The following is a 17,042-nucleotide window of genomic DNA, read 5'->3' on the forward strand; positions in this document are numbered from 1 at the left end:
GTCACCTGACTAAAGTGCATGTTGCGCAACGGCCGATTCATCAATTTTTCCCAGGCGGCAAAGACTTTTATGCTCCTTTACCCTCGTATTCACACTTCTTTGCGCAGTACCAATATAGACCTTGCCACAAGTACACGGAATTTTATGCACACCGCTAGATGATAACGGTGGCCCTCTATCTTTAACAGAACGAAGTACTTGTCCTGTTTTTCTGGAAGGTTTGAATACCGGTTTCACTTTATGTTTCAGCAAAATTTTGCCGATTCGATCTGTAACCTTACTAACGAAAGGTAAAGACACCGTATTCTTCCATTTCTGTGTACCATCCTTGTCCTTTAGCCTGCTGTAATTAGGTCTTAAAACTCTATTAATTTCTTTGTTTGAGTACCCATTCTTTTCGAAGGCCTGTTTCAGATGATTCAGTTCCGTATCCAGATGTTCCGGAGTACAAATTTATAAACATGAAGATAATTTTAATAGAAAAGAAGAGGCCTTGAAATTAAGCGAGATATGGTCTGTGGCGTTACAGAATCGATAAGTGATTTTTATCTATGACGGACTATTATCGATAGTTACATTTTATCTTTGACTAGTTTTCTCTCTGCTACTATGTGCACGCTAGACCACGCCCACTTTTCTCGGTATTTAGGCCGCTCTCCGACTCCCGACTCGTCAGTCGGCAGGACTCAGCAGGACTAGCCATACCTCTGAGGATGTCCAACGTAGTATTGGACGAAACGTTAGGAATAGAAGAATTCCATGGACCACGGCCATATTACCCAGAAGAATTATCAACAACACTACCATCCGGTCGTGAAAGCCTTCATTGTGCGATTAGAAGACTCTACGGGGACAATGTCTCGAAATCAGTTAGACTTCTGGAAGTTTCACGTAAGAAGAAAGCACGTTTACTTTGCACTTTAACTTTTTTGTTATGTTGCAGAGACTCCTCTTCCATACCAAATTTTTAAAATTTAGAAGAATGTTTCGGACAGCTCGTCTGCAACGGATTTATGATTACGCAGAAGCTGCGTTGCTCCGTGAAAGAATACATTTTACGAGACGAGAGATGGACTCTGTGGACCGTAAGTTACTGCAACTGCATTTATTTATTGCTAACACTGTATCGGTAGATCTGTGGAATAAAATAGATGGTTTAACGTTCAAACCAATGGAATCTGTAATGGAAGTGACCACCAATAGGCATAAGAGGAAGTTCAATGTAATAAGATCTAACGTACAGAGTACTAATAACACTGTAATTGCAGAGACTGTTATTAACAAATCGTCGAGAGCATTGTCTCAGGATGAGATTTCAGTTCCCGTAAAAGGAGGTAATTATGCTATTACTCCTACGCATGTACCAGTGGAAGAGATTATTGCGAGTGTGGAAGCAGGGATTCGAACCCTCCCTAAGGCAACTGCTAATACAATTCGTATTGAACTCACAAGGGTCTTATGCCATAATAAGCCATTGGAGAGTAATTTAACTAAGGGGGAGAGAAAGGCCCTCAGGGATTTAAATGCGGACGAAGGGATAGTTGTTCTTCCATCTGATAAAGGCAATGCCACTGTGGTGATGAACAAAGAGGACTACAGAAGTAAAATTTTGGATCTATTTGTGGCGGGACATTACAATAAACTTAGAAGAGACCCGACGGCTGTTATTTTGAGGAAAACTAATGCGTTGATGAAGTCTTCTACTTCCATTCCACAGAAGGATAAAAAAGTTTTGCTAAGGAGTTATGCTAAGTGTCCCTGACTTTATGGTTTACCTAAAGTTCACAAAATAAATCTCCCTCTGAGACCCATTGTTAGCGCGATTGATTCCCCTACTTATCAAATATCTAGGTATCTACCTCCTCTTCTACAACCATTCATTGGTAAGACTGATTCTTATGTGAGGGATTCACGCCATTTTATTGAGAAAATTGAAGATCTAACCTTGGCTCCTGAAGACATTCTTGTCAGTTTTGATATTGCATCTCTGTTTACTATGATTCCGGTCAATGAAGTTATGGTTTACATAACGGACGTTTTCCCTGAAGATTTGACCGCTCTGTTTAGACACTGTCTCACATCTAGCCAGTTTCAGTGGGATGAGGAGTTTTATGAGCAAGTGGATGGTGTTGCCATGGGTAACCCGTTGAGCCTTGCGATTGCCAATTTTTACATGGAGAAATTTGAACAATTAGCTTTGAGTAAAGCAAATAAGAAACCATGTTGTTGGTATCGTTATGTAGACGACATATTCGTGGTTTGGACACACGGTAAAAAAGCCTTAGTCGAATTTTTTGATTATCTTAATAGCATAAACCCTAAAATTCAGTTTACCATTGAAGTGGAAAAAGACCAAGCTATTTCGTTTCTCGATGTGTTAGTCATGAGACAGACAGATGGCAGTCTAAAACATAAAGTGTTTCGGAAGAGCACACATACTGATAGATACTTACATAAGAACTCCAATCACCGCCCACAACAAAAAAGAGGTGTAATCTAAAGTTTAGTGGACAGGGCAAAACAGATTTGTACGCCGGAACATCTCGATACGGAACTGAATCATCCGAAAAAGGCCTTCGAAAAGAAGGGCTAATCAAACAAAGAAATTAATAGAGTTTTAAGACCTACTTACAGCAGGCCAAAGGACAAGGATGGTACACAGCAATGGGAGAATACGGTGTCTTTACCTTTCATTAGTAAGGTCACAGATCGAATCGGCAAAATTTTGCTGAAACATAAAGTGAAACCGGTATTCAAACCTATCAGAAAAATAGGATAAGTACTTCGTTCTGTTAAAAATAGGCCACCATTAGCATCTAGCGGTGTGTATAAAATTCCGTGTACTTGTGGCAAGGTCTATATTGGTACTACGAAAAGACGTGTGAATACGAGGGTAAAGGAGCGTAAAACTCTTTGCCGCCTGGGAAAAATTGATAAATCGGCGGTTGCGGAATATGCAGTTCAGTCAGGTGACCATGTAGTTACAGTTTTAAGTACTACAACGAACTATTATCTACGACTGTATAGGGATGCTATTGAAATTTATAAAAATGAAGATAATTTAGTAGGTAAGAAGAGGCCTTGAAATTAAGCGAGATATGGACAGTGGCGTTATAGAACCGATAAGTGATTTTATCTATGACGGACTATTATCGATAGTTACATTTGAAACGTCCCCTTAGAAAAATCAATGAATTACTGTGCTGATAAACCTCTCACATTATTTGATTTTCAAACAACTGAGCAGAACTGAACGTACTCAGACATTTTGCTCTTTCCCTATTCTGATCAACACTAAACTGACACACAATATTTTTAGCGCAACGCAATCTGACTTTTAATAATTCCTACAAAAGAATGGCCCCGACTAACAGTAACCTATACCTTTCACAAATCACTTACCTCCCGAAAATCTTCGTTACTCAAACTACTGCAATACAGCGAGCGCCAATACTGCCAGCTAAATAAAAGATTCAAACTACTGAAGGCACTAACTACTGATAGTGCATAGTTAGCAAATGAAAGATTTTGATAGAGAACTAGCAATGTATTTACCTTAATAGTGTTCAAAAGTCATCTCATATATATATATATATATATATATATATATATCAGTCCATGATATCCAATATTACAAATTTACTGTCTCTGTCCAGATCATCCGCTCTCAAAACTCCGCCAGCTCACTTCCCACATCCACCACTGCTGGCGGCTCACCTCCAACTGCACAACGCTACGCGCTGTTAACAGCCAACTGCCCAACACTACAACAGCAAATTCCAACAATGCCACCCAGCCACAGACAGCACCCAGCACAGCCAGTGATTTTCATACAGAGCGCTAGGTGGTGTTACCAACATAAAAACCTAAATAGCCTACTTACATAGCCCCCATGCTCCCCACAAAAAATTTTACAAATTGTTTTTGGCACTGGCTGATACATATTTGTTACAATTTTTTCACAATTACAATAACAAAGAAATTAAATGCAAACACTTATTGATACAATGTTGGTCAAACGCTAAAACTTTCTCACAGTCCATAAAGTCCTGATCGTTCATCACAGTAAAATTGCAGTGTTTTTCTCAAAGTCTGAGAAGCAAAAGAAAATGCACACGGAAGTAGTGGATTTCCATGCAGTCTTGAAGAAGTAGTGTTGTCCTTCCAACGGAAAGACAGTGCTGACTCTCGACATGCAGACAGGTAATGGGCCACAACAGAGCAAACCCACAGCAGAGTCAGTCGAAGTTTTGAAGAATATTGGTAAGTAGGTCATCACAGAGCAGAGGCGCAGACCAACTGCAGTCCTTGTGGAAATAATGGTACTGGTGAGTCAGCAAAGGTGTAGACCCACTGTAGTCCTTCTAGAAATAATGGTATTGGTGGGTCATCAAAGATGCAGACCCCCTGTAGTCCTTTTAGAGATGGTCAGCAACCATCTGTTGTGACTGTGCGGGTGCACAATCACCATTGAAGAGTCTTGCGGGTAATATAGCAAGTCCATAACCACCACTTTTGCACTCACAAAGTTTTTGGAATTGTCCTTAGAACCAGCAACGATGTTAACGAGTCCCTTGCTGAATTACTAACACACATGCAAGCACTAACAGTCCCAACTTCTCACATACTGTGCATATATTATGACCAACAGAAACGTGCGCACTGAAATGAAACTTAATTTGAAGAACTGGTGTCTATACAATTATAAATTTAGAACATAAGAATACAATTACAAAGGTACAAAATACATCATTAAAGAACATAACAGTACAGATAACATTTGTAGTAACACAGGCTTTACAAAAGAATAGAAATAAACATATACATCCGTGTTACAGGAATTATGATATAAGTAAATACATAAAAGATCAGAATAGCTTTTGAAACATCAACTTCACACATGGGCATTAAAACAGAACAGAATAAATAACGTTCTAAATATCTTTACAAAGAAAATAACATATTATTAGAAAAATTCTACAACATAACTCGTATCAGCTAAACACATGAAGACAGGAAAAACACAAATATACAAGAGTACACAAACACATAGCGGAATAACAGAAAAGGAAAGGACAGGGTTTGTTTTACTGCAGTATCTTGCAAACAAAACTTTCTTTACTTCTTGGAGATCTCCCTTCGTTCTTAATTATTTCAAAAAGTGCTATCTATACCTGCTTTTTGTACCTTTTTCGTAAAATTTCTCAATGCATTTCTTCCAATTCATCGCAACTCATTCTCTTATATAGTCTACCCCCTCTTAAGCTAACTTAAAGCTACTGAGCTCAGATCCATAAACTAAGGGACGAGCCAATGCAGCAACACACAACAAATTAACACCAACAGCAATGACAACAAAAAAATAGAAATTGGCTAAGCAAGCAGCAGTATATCTAAATTAACAAAGCAAATGCAACATTACAACTAATATGAGCCAATGTGCAGCAACAAGAAAAATAAATCAATAGTAAAACTTGCTTAACAGAGTAATACAAAATGAAATTTAGTAGCACAATGTCTGGCAAACAGCATCAGCAAACGCAATAATTAATATCTAAACATGACAAAGCTCAAGCAGAAAAAATAGTACACTAAAAACAACAATGCAGATAAGGGAAATCTCTATTCACATCTTAATGTCTATGTAATTAAATGGTGCACCACAACTTATTCTACAAAATAAATTACCAAGTACTCGAAAAGAAAATTATGTATGCAGTTCCTGTGAAGGGAAATGTCTTTTTGTGCTCCCTCATTTTTTTGGAAGTATATCATAAAATTATTATTTACTGGATCTGTAGACAGAAAGTATTTATATTAGTACATCTATTAAATTTTATTTTAACCAATGCTGCAGTGCAGCTAGAAACTAGATATTAAACGAAATGAGCAAATATATATGTAAAACGACATATGAAATGTCATTCACTAGGCAAATAGCGCCTCCAAATGCAAAAAAATCTCTCAACTGGAAAGACAATAAATGTAAAATGCTTCTCATCATTTCATTAGGTATTTTAGTAAATATCATAAATTAAGAACTCCATAGTGCAATCATATGTTTTCAAGTTTGAACGTGTCGTATTTGCGATGTTCTCTACAAAGAAATGTCAATAGCGAGGATAATGGCCTCGTTTTTCCTCCACCTGTGCCTCTGAAAGGCACACACTAATGGCTTTTTTTTTTCAGGTGACTGTCGCTTGATGGGCCTCCACAGCACATTATGTCAAGGTCATCTACCTTCTTTAGTGAAATATTTATGGCAGCAGTTTCCACTACAGTGACAGTTTCATAAAAAATAAAAAAATTCAAAGTTAGAAATTTACATTAGATGTGTGTAGAAACAAAATCTCATATATAACAGTGTCCAAAAAGTTTTGTCAGCATTGTGGTAACTAACATTCACGTATGTACATACATTTCATAACTCTTAAAGTACGATTCTTGGTTTCCAACATCCTTTTCATAGATCAGAGTCCCTAATCACTACTCCTTATTCCTTACCTTATTACACATGTACATATTCATATTCATCAACACGTCTTCAATATTTCATCATAATAAATACATAGCATAATCAGATTCCTCATGTAGCATCATCTCATTGATCATAAACATACTTCAAAAGCATAATACACATCGTCGTTGTAATAATAACACCATAACACCTCAGCCAAATCTCGAAAACGTCGTAGCCTTCTGCAATAATTTCAAAACCTAAAAAAAATTCTCTGCTCATTTCAATAGTGTCATCTACCTCAAATGTACTTTAAAAATCATGACCCCATACCAAATGCGACATTCAAAGCTCTCATAGTGTCACAATGGTTCAAAAAAAAAAAAATGTGAACAGTTCACAAAGTACAGACAAAATACAATTTCAGAAGTGTGAAGTTATCCAACTGTGTAATTACGTAAACATCTGTCACTGATGTAGTAAAATAAATGTTTGTCACTCTCAGTTAAATGATCAGATAGCTGTGTAATTTATGTGTTAGAGAAATATGGTACCGATGTGTAAAGTTGTATAAGCAAATACCATATTAGCTAGGGCTCCTTGTGCTTGCCAAACACATGGTACACAAAGTAAGCGTGTACCCCCATGAGGATTAATGAAATTATACCCTCAGGTGTAACGGATTATAGCAATGGAATGAAATGTATCACGGAAAACCTTTGTATCATTGTAATTCAAAAATCTTTAAAAATAAGTGTTTTAAGTACAAAATTAATCACTCAAATACGTGTCGTTTAGCGCTAAATGTGCGTCTTGCTATAAGATAATTCTGTGGAAGTGTCATAGTTATCGACCTCCGAAAGCTAAGTTCTGCAGAAGTCAATGTACTTACCTCATGATAAACAAAAGTGAAATGCTGTGCGTATAGATATCGTAGTTATTACATACATTACCGTGATCATGGAAGTACTATACTGTAATGTATTGTGCTATGAGAAAGGCTGTCACATTGTAGCTATACCACAAAAGTTACTACAAAAACACGTTTTACTTTCCAGAATGATACAGAAAAACTGTGCAGATATAAAACAGATACAGCGCAAAAGCAACAATGTAAATTGCGTCACATATTAGTAGCATCGTGATATAATGGTGTAGCTGTCAAAGAAACCAAATGCTAAGTCATCTTTAATCTCACAGAATGTACTTCAAATCCAGAATGTATTTTCAAGTTAACCAAAATGTTGCATTAAAATCTCATTAGCAGTACCTGTATATGTTCTAAGTATGTAAGCCTTATAGTCGTTACGTAATCGTGCAACTAACAAGCAAGAATGTACACACACAATAACACTGTGTCGTCTGTTCCTTATAACAATGCATTCGTAATTACTGTCTAAATATGTTCCCTAGGTTCTAGACTGGATAGTTTAGTTTAAAACATAGTTGCATTTTAACAGTTTATAAGTGTCACAAAGAGTACTAGAAACGTGAAGTGAAAAATTTTATAGCAAAGACTAAGTTAAAAAAAAAAACAGATTATTTCTCAATAAACGGTTTTACATGTTAAATGTGGTGCAATCCTTTACTCTTCCTAGTACGCACAGTTTCAACTTAAACGCAATTATCATGTGGTATACGGTACATAGTGTATATGATCTAAAAACGGTACAGTAGCCAAGATTTTAAGTCCAGAAGTTCATTGGTTTTTGAATTCAGAATTTTTAATATTATTTTTAAAGCTATTGTTGCTACAGCAACTTTTGCTATTCAGACTTCTATTTCTGCATTCCAGATTTTTAAGGTTCATTCCCAAGACATAATTCAATAGTTCTACTCATTCCTTTATGAGAAATGCTATTAATTCCTTTTTAGTATTTTTTCAAATTTCCAACTTAAATTTTCCTTAATTATCGGTATATAAAGCTCTATATACATATGACAATGTCTTGACTCACTGACTGATTGTATCCCAGCCCAAACCACGAAGGGTAGCAACTTGTAGTCTGGAGAGGACGTGAATGTTATACTGCAGGCATCGTTTAAGAAAAAGCTGTCCGAATTTCCACTCGTAAGGAGGTGAAATAGGGGATGAAAGGTATTAAGAGAATTGGGAAGCTAGAACTACGAAAATTCGTATTCAGTTTCTCAGCCGGAAAATAAGTAATACGTGTTTCAGCATTTTTGAAAATTCAACTACTAAGGGAGTAAAATAGTGGGGGAAAGCTTTTTTCCAAATAAATAATTACTAAGTAACTACTAAAGGATTTTTAAGGCTACATCTATGACTACTGGTATCTGACTTCTTGGTCAGAAATAAAAGAAATACATGTTTCTACGTTCCTAAAAATTCAACCCCTAAGAGAGTGCAATAAGGGATGGCAATTTTTAATTAAGTATTTCGTCACATTAAAAAAATTGAAGCTATGTGTATGAAAATAGATATTTCACTTATAGGTTGGATATAAAGAATTACTTGTTAGGGGATGAAAGTTGTCATGGAAATATCTCCACAAGAACACAAAAGGCATGATTAACAAAAACTTTAGAGTCCAACTACCAGAATGGCTTTTGCACGGGAGTACATTCGGAAAAGACCATGCTTATATGATCTTAATTAGCAGGAAAACCTAAGGTGGTGTTGTACTTTGTGAACAGCATGAAAATTCTATGAAATAATAACACAAAAAATATCTCTGCAGGCCACCTAGTCTATCCGCGAAAAGCAGGGTTCGCTAAGCTAGTGTGTTCATAAAACAGACTAACCATAATATCGATAATATTAATGCATAGAAGTATACAAACACGTCAAGACTACTTCCTGCACAAATTTCGTCGTGATCGGTTAATGTTCACGATAAAAAAGCTGGGACTGAACATAGAAAAACAAACGTAGAGGAATATGGATTTTATAATTTTATTAAGAAATTAATGCTAGTACTAGACACATGCCCATTAAAAATTCATCAGCACCATACGTTTCCTCTTTCTGCTCCTAAAAAGCTTTCTTTCTTGAACGATGTAGCATCTTGTGTACTGCTTGATCCATCGTTGATTTCTATAGAAGCACTTCTTCTTGGAGGATCATAAATGAGTGGTGGACTCCTGCTCTCTTCAATCTTCGAGTATCCCATACTGAACTCACAAACAGCTTCTTCAAGACCCAAAAGAATCTTTTAAGACACAAAAACTTCTTTGGGACATTTGGACCAAATGTCATTGTGCAGACTTCCATTTCCATTTTATGTCTTGCCATCAGTGCATCAGATACATGTCCCTGATAGCTGGGTACGATTTTGACTACAGAATCCATACCGAATCTGAATGTTATCTATGTGCACGTGTTGGACGTATTTATGCTGTGGTTTTGTATCCCTGCACATAGAATGATATAGCATAACATACACTGTTGAGTTCATGCTATTTATATGTGGGGCATTACTGACAATTACTGCTCTGTAATAATCACTCAAGTTTTTGACTGTAGATTCCTTGAGGTCCACCTTGCTTTTCTCTCAGAGTTATTCATTTTGCCCAGGATTCTTTCACTGTGTTGTGAAGACCAGCGCCGGGACGCTTTGCTATGTGGTTGAAGTTCATGGTTCTCAGTTCCGCCATCTTTGACAGCAATCAGCGGGCCATGCCCCTCCCACGCTCCATATTTCAATATTTTTTAGACTTCCTTGTCATTCGACTACAGACATATCGTTTTGGGAAGTAAGTAAACATTCCAACGATGAGAAATAGACATTAATTTTTTTGAAAGTAGTTGAAGTTTTAGCTTGGAGTTTCTCTTCAAGAGTACAAAATTGATCTGACAATTGAGTCTAGGAAATCACGGAAAATCTCAATGACAAGGAAAGACGGGAATTTGATCATGTATCGTACAATGTAACAACTAAATTTCGAACAGCTGACACTTTTGTTTTAACCAAAGGAAGTAATGAAAGAAAATGATACTGTAACACGATTATACAAAGAGAGTATCAACCTGAAATTACAGAACTCATTCCAGATAATTTACTTCCTTAGTCTATTCCAAGCCTACGATTGAATTTACAGCAGTAGCACCTAGTATATAAACTGATCAGCCAGAACGTTATAAGCAACTACCCAACAGCATGTATGTCCACCTTTGGCACGAATAACAGTGGCTCAAGGGGAGGGGGGGGGGAAGGTGACGTCACATTAAATCACATCCCAAATGTGTTCGATCGGTTTGAGATCTGGCTAGTTGGGGTGGCCAGCACATCAATTGGAACTAAGCATTGTGTTCCTCGAACACTTCTGACATGGCGCATAATCTTCTTGAAAAATGCCACTGCCTTCCGGAAACATGATCGTCAAGAAGGGATGTGCGTGGTCGGCAGCCAGTGTACGATAGTCCTTGGCCTCAATGTTGCCTTGCACGATCTCCACTTCACCCATGGATGCCCACGTGAATGTTCCCCCGTGTATAATTGAGCCACCACCAGCTTGCCTCTGTCCTACAGTACCAGTGTCAAGGAGCAGTTCCCCTTGAAGACGACGGATTAGCGCCTTCCCGTCGGCGTGATGAAGAAGGTATCGTGATTCATCAGATCATACAACTCTCTGTCACTTCCCAACGTCCAGTGCCGATGGCCACATGCCCATTTCAGTCGCAGTTTCCGACGTCGTTGTGTTGGCATGGGTCGTCGTTAGAAGTATTCAGTGCACTGTGTATTTAGACACACTTGTACTGTGCCCAACATTAAAACCTGATGTTAGTTGCGTCACAGTTCACCTCCTGTCCCATTTTACCTGTCTGTCCAGCCTACGACGTCTGACATCTGTAATTACGAGTGGCCGCCAACCCCACGTCGTCTGGACGCGGTTTCACTTTGTGGTTTCGCCACGTGTTGAAGATACTCACCATAGCATTCCTCAAACACCCGAAGAATGCTCGTGCCTAGCGTCTGGGCCATCAGTCTGCTCTTGGTCAAACTGAGATAGATCCCAAGCCTTCCCCATTCTACACACGGAGCAAACGCTCAATGATACTATATGCATCGTGCATATGTCTAACAGCCATTCCTCACCAGGTGGCGCTGCAACCACCTGGACGGGTCTATATTGATAGTAGATCGGTCGCCATCATGTATATCTGTGTACTTCTGATTTATCTCAGTGTATATCTGAAAATTTCGCTCGAGATGATCATTTTTATTTTATTTTATTTTCCCTCTCAGATGGGCCAACTAAGGTCCACGTGCCAATTTCTGTTCCTTATGAATTGTTCTCTTCATCCAATACTCTTTCATCTGTTCACTAGGATTTATCTCCGTGTCTTCTGATCATACCAAACCAGTTTCTTTCAGTTTTCTATCTTGGAATTCTTCCATTCCAATACTTCTCCCAAAACACTTCTCAGTCAGGTTTTTCTTCAGCTTCTATTTTTTTTCTAAATCCTTAGATTTCATGAACCCAGCATGTTGTTGACTTCTTATCTCACAAATATTTGAAGGTCTTTTCTGTTAATCTACTGTCTTCCGTTCAATATCAATGTTAAAAAAATACATCTTTTTCTCATTACTTCTTATATGTTTTCTACGTTTTGATAAATTTCATAATTACTACATAAGTCTCAATGTTTCATAGTTTTTCGTGAGCCTAATACTTTCTTAATTATTCGGCTTACAGGTATCCTAATTCATCTAAACTATAGTCTCAAGCTAAAAGCCACTTGCATCTACAGATCTAGCTTCACTACTGGATTGTAATGCTTTATTTTTGCATTTTTAGACAGGCAGTTTTTGTTGTAAACATCTTTGATTACACCATAAGTCCTTCCCATTTTGTGTACACATTCCTCTACAACAGCTTCTTTAAAGCAATTTAACTTTAAAATTTTCAATTTGGTCAGTATCTGTTTTGTAAATTTCGGTGCATTTTAGTATTTGTTGGAAAAGTAGTTTTCTCTGTAGAAATTCTTAAGACGGTGCTACTGGCTATCTTGTCTAAAAGATTAATTTGTATTACAGCAGAGGTCACATTTTCGGAAAGGCTTTTGCAAATTCACGATAATTTATTCCAATATTTTTATTTCCCCTTCCCAACTTATTGTTGACATTCAGTATTTGATTCCAAATTCTCACTTTTTTTTTTGGCAAAACACAAATAAAAGGAACTGGTGATAGGCCTTCACCTTGACGTACACCTAAGTTTTATTTCGAAGGGCTGAGATATTTCTCCCATAAAATTGAGCTTAAAAACTTTGTAAGTATTTCACAAATTAGATTTTCTAGTTTAGACTTTACACCCAATTCTTGAATTATTTTATCCATAGTCTTTTTGTCAGAGGAATGACAGATCTTTTTGAAATCAGCAGACGTTAGTACAATAACATTCGAATTCAGTAATCTGTAGCAAATGACTGACTTCGAATTAAATATTTGTCCAGAACATGAACTTCGCTTAGTAAAACCATCATAATATTCATCTGAATGTTCCATTTTTCTACCCTGTTTAGTAAAATCTTGGAAAATTTTTATATGAAACTTGTAGCAGACAAAAATCCCTCTGCATTGTAGTTTATTGCCTTTCTTATGTAGTGGATGTATCAAGACCACCTTCCACCTACCTGCGATTTTTTTATGTAATCCTGATTTCCTCAAAGATTAATTTAATATAATTTTTTTATATTTGGTAGAGACCATTCCAGAAATTTCGCTGTCATAGACCCCTCTCCACAAGCCCTGTTTCTTTTTTTTTCTTTTCTATTTTTTCAAAAGATTTAAATCCCTTCTGCAATTTCTTTTATAGTTGGAAGTAAGTCTAGATTTTCACAAGACTTTGGAAATTCCAGCTTATGATCTCTTTTGGACGATTAAAGAGGACATGGACATCTGACATCTTATTAATTGGCTTCGCCAAAAGGGCGTTAAACTTGTCTAGTGTGCAGACTGTCAGTGGGCTTTTCAAGTCCTCAAGCAGAGTTTGTGTTCTGCTTCTTGTTTGGCTTCTTTTATGCCAGGTTAATCTTTAACCCCGCCTTGTGACATTCGCCAATATGGCCTTGATGCAGTTCTGTCCTACTGGAACCTGAATGGCATCTAACAACCCATCGCTTATACATCAGGGACGCAAACATTAGCGCACCATAATTACCCACAGGTGGAAAAAGAGATGTCTATCATTTTAGGGATTAAAAAGTTTCAAGTTTCCTTGCATGGAGCAAGTTTCGTCCTGATCACTGACCAGATACTGCTGGTTTCCGTATTTACTCCTCATTCCAGTCAACCAGAGGACCACCCACCATTTACAGCGGTGAGCTCTCTTTCTCAGTAATTATTTCTGTGACATTCGTTACCACAAATGCTGATGCGCTCTCATGGCTGCCAGTGAGACTTTATATGGAGTTCGATTGGCGAGAGGTTCTCGTGTTCATGTTGGACGATACCTTGCAACAAACCTTGTTGGATTTTCCATTGATAACTTCATGGGCACAAACCCACTCTCTGAACAACTCTTCAGCTGCAGCTGTTGTCTGTCATACGTTTCTTTTCCGCTCTGATCGACTCAACGGTGACAAGGAACCCTCTTGCACGCTACAAAGTTGGAGTCATGTGAAAGATTTGGCGAGACTTCAAGTCTGCCTGTTGGTGATTCTATCGAGACATCAAACATTTGGTGTGGACTTGGGGGCATGTATTCAGAACCGTACTGTGCACTGCGCCAGTTTTCCTCTTGGACAGTCTAGGAATACCCTTGGGGCAGTATACACATCAGTTTTGCGGATCTATTTTCGAGAACAATGTTGGTCTTGGTGATCAATGCCTTCTCAAATTCTCTGTACATAACCAATGCCTTCTCAAGTTTTCTGAACATAACCAAGCTGTCGTCCACATCAGCTGCCACTGTTTGTCCATTTTTGGTCATTTACGCCATCGAGCGATCCTTCTGTCCGATGATTGTCAGCAATTTGTGTTGCAGGAGATGGAAGGGTTTTGCATTCCCAGTGGTATTCAGCATCTGACTAGTGTCTTGTTTCACCTAACTTCTGAATCAGAGTGCTTTGTGCTTATGTTCAAGCCATAGATGAAGAAATTGTCTCTCTCTTCCCATGATGATGTGTTGTCGAATTTTCTGGCTACATACAAGATGATACCAGTCAATGGGTGCAGTCCAGTGGAACATTTGAATTCGTTGTGACCTGTATCACACGCCCATACCCCTGTGGCCCATTGAGTTTTCCCTCCAGAGTTGTCGTTAAGAGACTGGTCTTTCGACTGGCAGCAGGGGTGGCTGTCAGATGTAATGGTGCGTTATGAGGTAACATTCTGTGGTGGATGTCAGTCAGGAGCAGCTGATCCCTCATATAAATCATTTTTGCCTGCAACAGGTTGGGTCAGCACCGCTGCAGTCTTCAAATAAGTAGGGCAGTAGCGTTAGGCAAGACTTTGCTCCCAGTGGAGGCTCCAATTTGCAGAAGTTTGCTTTCCTGTTGCTGTGCTCTACATGCCCTCTGGTTTTCTCTCTTCAGCTGCAGCCTCAGACCCCACTGAGTTTTGCTTCTGTACCCACCCATGTGGAGCCTATGAATTTTGACCATGTCTCTTCCCCATCCTTCTCGTCTTCCTCTGTCTGCTCTCCATCCTCGCTGATGCATGTGACATCACCTTCGCCACTGCCAGTGGACCAATCACTGCACCCTTGCACCCTTCCTCTCCTCTGGCGGAGCCAGTGACATCGGTATTGCCTCCTTCGGTGGTCGGCCTACTGCTGGGCTCTCCAGAATTGTCTCTGCTTCTGAGCTGGGAGTTGCGGACCATGCCTCGGCATTTCCACCCTTATGTTGACTTTACAGTGTGAAGGAATTTAGTATCCCTGAGAGCAGACATCTCAATGGGCGCTCTGAGTACACTGACTAGTGTGGTCAACAGACTTGGGGCAACAGAGAGCAGTGGCGTTTGCCTCTGCTAACACCACGACATCACCTGCAGTGCCTGTCCCAGGCTCGTGACCATATCGGAAGCACCATAGACGTCTGGGAAATAGTGGCCTGGTCAGATGAGTCCCATTTCAGTCGGTAAGAGCTGTTGGAAGGGTTCGAGTATGGCTCAGACCTCACAAAGCCATGGACCCAGGTTGTCAACATGACTTTATGCGAGCTTGTGGTCGTTCCATAATGGTGTGCGCTGTGTTTGCACGGAATCGACTAGGTCCTCTGCTCCATCGTTGGCGGTAAATGGTTATGTTCTGCTACTTGGACACTATTTGCAGCCAAGCATGGACTCCATGTTCCCAAATAGCGATGAAATATTTAGTGATGACAATGTTCCGTGTTATGAGGCCACAACTTTTCGCGATTGGTTTGAAGCGGATTCTGGACAGTTCGAGCGACTCGTTGGCCACCCATATCGGCGACATGAATCCCACAGAACATAATGAAGGAGTCAGATCGTGTACAAAATTCTGCACTGGCAACGTTTTCGCAATTGCGGACGGTTGTTGAGGCATCGTGGCTCAATATTTCTGCAGGGGACTTTCAACGACTTTTTGAATCGCGCCACATCCTGTTGCTGCACTATGCCGGTTGAAACGAGGTCCGACACGATATTAAGAGGTATCCCATGATTTTCTTCACCTCAGTGTCTATCACTTTTCGTGTCTATGTCGTTTTTGACTATGCTGTATTTCTGTTACTGCATAATCTTTGACTAGTTCAAGAAACATTTGTAATCTTTCAGGTATTTACACTTTGCATTTGTTTCAACTGATCTCTTTGACAATCACATTATGTTTACACTTTTGAAAATTGTAACATGTCAGTGATTAAGTGTGAAACTCTCACCAAGCACACGTTATCGTAATTGTGCTGTGTATGGCACCTCTATATGGATTTTGTTCTGACAGATTTTTATGGCAGTTATGTATGTTCTACATTTGTTTGCGTCATGTTTGACGAAAACGTATTTGTAATCCATTGATGTGCTCTGCATAAGTACTACGGTCTTAAAAGACCTTTCTTAATTCCGCCCAGTCTCTGTATTGTCGGTATATATTTAATATTCGTCTCTCTTTTGCACGTTTCAGTTTTCTCCCGTGAAGTTGGTTATTATAACTGAAATCGGCAGGGAAATATTTAATATTATTATCGTATATATCCGCCTGTACAATTTCCACTATTAATTGTAATACACTGATATATACTGTGTACCTGTTTGTAAACTCAAGTTTACGTTTGAAAATTCCTGATCATTTTGTGAGCTAAATTCGGTTGGGTTGTTTGGGGGAAGAGACGAAACAGCGAGGTCATCGGTCTCATCGGATTAGGGAAGGACGGGGAAGGAAGTCGGCCGTGCCCTTTCAAAGGAACCATCCCCGCATTTTCCTGGGGCGATTTAGGGAAATCACGGAAAACCTAAATCGGTATGGCCGGACGCGGGATTGAACCGTCGTCCTCCCGAATGCGAGTCCAGTGTGCTAACTAATTCTCCACCTCGCTCGGTGTGAGCTAAATTAATGCGTGTTATGTGTAGAAGTTCGTTCTGCGTTTTTCTTTTTTTCATGACTAATTTCCTCTCCTCTTAAATGGCGTAACTTCTAATGGCGTAACTTCTTT

Source organism: Schistocerca nitens, chromosome 8 (assembly GCF_023898315.1).
Source record: "Schistocerca nitens isolate TAMUIC-IGC-003100 chromosome 8, iqSchNite1.1, whole genome shotgun sequence".
Lineage (NCBI taxonomy): Eukaryota > Metazoa > Arthropoda > Insecta > Orthoptera > Acrididae > Schistocerca > Schistocerca nitens.